This window comes from Panthera leo, chromosome B4, assembly GCF_018350215.1.
Source record: "Panthera leo isolate Ple1 chromosome B4, P.leo_Ple1_pat1.1, whole genome shotgun sequence".
Lineage (NCBI taxonomy): Eukaryota > Metazoa > Chordata > Mammalia > Carnivora > Felidae > Panthera > Panthera leo.
The window spans coordinates 110,752,109-110,757,160 of NC_056685.1; the positions used below are offsets into that span (position 1 = coordinate 110,752,109).

At 40.4% G+C, this 5,052-nt stretch overlaps 1 long non-coding RNA gene across 1 annotated transcript; it reads left to right on the plus strand.

Moving 5' to 3' along the window:
• Nucleotides 1–3,212: 3,212 nt before the first annotated feature.
• Nucleotides 3,213–4,292, plus strand: LOC122223701. Its single transcript, XR_006204405.1, has 3 exons — nt 3,213–3,279; nt 3,417–3,540; nt 3,963–4,292. It is a non-coding gene; the product is annotated as an uncharacterized LOC122223701 (long non-coding RNA).
• Nucleotides 4,293–5,052: the final 760 nt, after the last annotated feature.

The window sequence follows — 5,052 nt, forward strand, 5'->3', positions numbered from 1 at the left end:
GGGTGTCCTCAAGTGACTCATTTAGCCCCTTGAAAGTCACAGCTTTTCACAGGTCAATTCAAAGTATCTCTAGGTCGTGAGATTGTAATGAAGATTAACTGACACAAAATGCTAAGAAGAGGATCTGGCAAAAAGTAAGCCCTCAGTAAGTGGTAGGTCCAGTCAATAGGAAAAATGTTTACAAGAGAACTAGGAGGGTCTGCTCTTCTATTATCAGCAAGAAAATTGAGGTGTTTACATTCATTAGGCATCTTCTGAAGTCAAGACTTTGGCCTTCAATAATCCCATAATGTTAGCAATATTATTGCTTCGATTCTTCGGGTATGGAAACTGATGTTCAGAAAAGTTATAGTGACCTTCTTGCTGTCACACAGGTGACAAACTTGGGATTTGAACATAGGGTGGAATAATCCCAAAGCTCTCTTTCTTTCTACCCCTCTACTACATTGTGCATGTTCTAAAAGCCTCTCCTCATTATCCTACAGAATTGTTACCCTACCACCTAAAGGTCAAGTTAATAATATTGGATGGTTGGGCATCCAACTTTGACTCAGGTCATGATCTCACAGTTCACAAGTTCGAGCCCCGCGTTGGGCTCTGTGCTGACAGCTCAGAGCCTGGAGCCTGCTTCACATTTTGTGTCTCCCTCTCTCTCTGCCCCTCCCCTGCTCATGCTCTGTCCCTCTCTGTCTCTCTCTGTCTGTCTCTCAGAAATAAATAAACATTAATAATAATAATAATAATAATAATAATAATATCAGTTCATTCCTAGCAAAATGGATCACATGTAGTATAGAATCATGTAACAGAGTGATCTGGGAAAAGGATCCAAAGCCATCCTGATTATGGAAGTGAAGGTCTACTCCAGAGGAGGGGGGAGAGGTCATTGCAGATAGCTCAAGTTCCTGAGTTGCTTCATAAAAACACATCTTCCCAAGACTGTTCCAAAATGCAGAAGGAACTCAACAAGACAATCATGACTTTCTCCTGGTGGCATGTTCAGGAAAAAGACAAAGGAAAATCTGACAGAAAAATGCATAGGAAGGAAGGAAAGAAGGAAGGAAGGAAGGAAGGAAGGAAGGAAGGAAGGAAGGAAGGAAAAGAAGGAGGGACAGGAAGGAGACAGTAAGAAAGAAGATCATTTCATCCCAAAAGAATTGCAAGGGAAACACAAGACCCCACATATCTACCAGTACATCCAAAGGATATTGGGAAAGGAAGTGACGTCCCTCAGGAAGCCAGGATATGAACAAGGCCAGACACCCTGGTTACATAATAGCAGAAGGCCTGTCTTCTTTTTCCAGTTCTTTTTATCTGGCCCAGAGCAAAAAAAGTCTCAGAAAATCAGCCCTCTTAGGGGAGGATTTTTCCGAGTGGCCATTTTCTAGGTGTCCCAAAAGAAAGCTAAGTAAAGTGCTGCCAGAGCTCATGATGGAACATCACCTCCTTCTCTCTTGTCGACTACAAAAGCTTCCACTTCTTCCACAGGCCACAGAAGCACAGGCCTGGTAAGAGCCTTGGGAAGTGGGGGAGGGGTGGTGTGAAGGTTGCTAGGAAGACGGGAAGAAGAGCTGCCATGACAAGGGCCCCACGTCCCGGAACGCCGCCCTCTCTGTGGGACTCTGAGATCAGAGTGCCTGCCCCAGCTCTGAGAGTCATTTGACCTTTAGTGCTTTCCTGTCATAGAAGAACACTTGTTTTCAGTTCCAAACAGCCAGGGTGCTTCATGTGTCTGTTTTCCACACTCTCGTGTAAATAAGGCGAGATTGTGATGATAGTTCCATGTTCATGCATTTGGAAGAGAAACGCTGCTTTTTCAGGAGCCAGGAAAAAATCCTAGGAGGAAACACCGTTTACGAATGATTAAAAGGCATGCACACACACATGCAGAGAAGAGAGAACAGGTTTAATTTTGTTCTCATGGAGCCATGTCAATGAATAAGACAGTTAAAAGCCAGGAAGGTGAACTCACCTTTGGAACTGATAAGAGCCATTGTTTCCTTTCCCTTTATTCTTTGTTTTGATCTAAGGCTGCCTCTCCTATCACTTTCTTCTTTGACACAGTATCACATTGTCAGCATTGAGACTGAAGAAAATTGTTCATTTCATGTAAGAGCAATACACTCCCCTCCTTTTGTCTTTTTCAAAATCTGTGGCTCATGTTCCATTAACTGCAGTGTTTTACCTTATCTCATTCCTATGAGTAAAGTGGGAATTTCAAGGCCATAATTTAAAATTATTCTGTCCAATTCATTCTAACTGCTCTCACTGCAACATTTATCTCTAGACCTTACTAAAGAGTATATTCAGGCTCACTTGCTAGCTCACAATTGTCATCTTTTTGGAGCAGAGGTCCAATGTAATGAAATGTGACAGCCTTTTGAATTGAGCTCTACAAACTGCCAAATGGATTCTTTGCCATCTTAGAAGCCAGTCTCTACGTTGTTTTATAATTTATTTTACAGGGGACCTGGGAAACTCTGGGTTTTCTAAATACACAATACTAGCTCATTGTCCCAGAACAGTCTTACCAAGATTTATTGCTTTTTCTGATATTCATCTGAACCTTGAGGTTGAAGAGTAACATCTAGTTATCAGACGGAAGCTTCAGTGTGTCCTTCTATCATGTAAGTACCACAGGTGAGGATGAGCACTAATGATGTAGGCTAATACGGCAGCTTTTTACTGTGTGCAATTCAGTTTCAAGAGAAAACTCATCAGCCGACAAGTTGGGTGACCTTCTTCCAGAATGCACCAGCTCCCCCAGATAAATTTTTTAAGAATGGCATCGATTCTGATTACTTGAAACCTATCTTATGCCAACAGCTAAGTAGTTTACTGTCTAGTCTAATTTCTTATTTTAAAAATAAATCAGGTCTCCAAGAAGTTAAGTGATTTCCTGGAATCATATAGATAGTAGATGGCTGAGACTAGGTCATGTCATTTGAATTCCACTTCAATACCCTTTTCACCAACTTGCATAGGCATCCAAATATGTGTAATCATGAACTGTGTTCTAACAAGACTCCACTGTTTCAATAACTAAAAGGGGGCCTTACGATTCAATATAGCAGCTCAGTGATTCTATGGCACTTAATAGAATTCTAAAAATACACAGATTGTTATAGCTTATAACTAACACAAATATCTCTTCTCAGATCACAGCGTGATAGAAACAGAGCTCAAAAGGGTTCTTCCAGGAGCAGTCAAAGGAAAATAAAACTTACCATGTTCTCTGGATCCTAGTCCTGATTGTCACCACTCTTTCTGTGACTCTGGGTAAGTCTTCGGTTTTCACACGTAAAATTGGGCAAGTCTAAAAGAAAGTTGAGATTTTCAGGTGAGTGGTTGAACGAGACGATGACTGACAGTCCTTTCAACACTGAGATTCCATTATTCTCTGATCTGCTTACCAGGAAGTTAGTTGAACACACTCCCCTTACTCACCTCCTCAAGGAGCTTCACTTTTGGCACAGGAGGCACAGTAGAGTTCACTCACAAAGCAGCTCTGATATGGAGAAAACCAACCTATAATCTCAGGTGAGCAATTGTAGCAAAGATAACTAGCCATTCACCAATATTCACGTCTTCTTTCTGGTATTAAAATCCCCCACACAGATTTTCACTGGGTTCAAGGCCTTCCAACTATCGATGACAATTCTTGGCTTTCCTTGCAACTAGGTGTGGCACTGTGACTAAGTTCTGACTCATGACAAATGAGCCAGAAGTGGTGTGTATAACCTCTAGATTTTACCCTTAACTGGAAGGGATGTGTCCTCCACTTCCTATTTTTTCCTTCCTAATGTCTGTGGGAGAGTCCCTGTAGCCAACACGGACTGAGATAGAAGCTGTGTGTTATATATAACAGAATTAATATACCCATTTTGCACTGCCTACTTCTGGACAGGCACATAAGAGAAAAATATAATCTAATGACTTTGTGAGTGTCTTTGTTCTAACAGCTTCGATGGTTCACCCAATGGTACAGCCCTCAGTGAATGCTGCCATGGAATAAAAATGAAGAATCCAAGCAGGATGCTTCAGACTTAGATTCTATTCAGTAGTGACCAGTAGTGATTAATTGTAATCTAAGGCATCTCAAGTTTCATAGCTCATAAGAAGACTTGATAATTACCAAGACCAATGTGTTTTAATCCAATATATCCTGTAAAATAATGGTATCATGATCCTCATCCTGAATGTATTGTAGCCAAATATACTTTTTAAGAATTCCGATTGTAATAAATGGTCTCACAGAAATGGTATAGACTGAAAACATGGTATAAAATATAAACACTAGGGCCACCAGTAACAAAGTAAGTATTGGGTTTTCATTACCCACCACATTGTCTTTAGAAAAGCATTTATTCAAATAAATAATCTTTGTGAATCTGGAAATCCCAGGAACCAAGGACCAGAGATCACTAGATACCAGTATACTAACAGAACTATTTACAAAATTTTTACTTTACTGGTTAGTTCACTGACACATCTCTCTTTCAACACTGAACTCATTCACAAACCATTATGTGAGTACGTAAAACCAATACCTGGTATCTTCCCAGCATCTAGCTTGAGAATGAAGAATGAACCACAATTTGGACATGATAATTGTGCCAGATACTACAGACTGGTTCACTCAACAACAATTCCAGTCTCCCCTCCTGTAGAATAAAGGCTAGAAACCTAAACCCCACATTCCCCAGAGGGTTGTGCATGGGACCCGGGTTCTTCTAAGCCCACTCACATTTTGTAAGCCACCTGATACCTTACATTAAATCTCCTTCTATTTACACTGGCTAACCTTGATTCTACTTCTGCAGCTAAGAATCCTGACTACCAGGGTGTTATTTTAATTCTCTGCCTCTGTAAGGATTGAAGACATGAGGTTATTAGAACTTATTTGCTATGGCTATTTTCTTATTACTGGCACATTTAACATTAATTATTTTAATAAGGGAATTTAAAAATTTTTTTTTTTAACATTTATTTATTTTTGAGACAGAGAGAGACAGAGCATGAATGGGGGAGGGTCAGAGAGAGGGAGATACA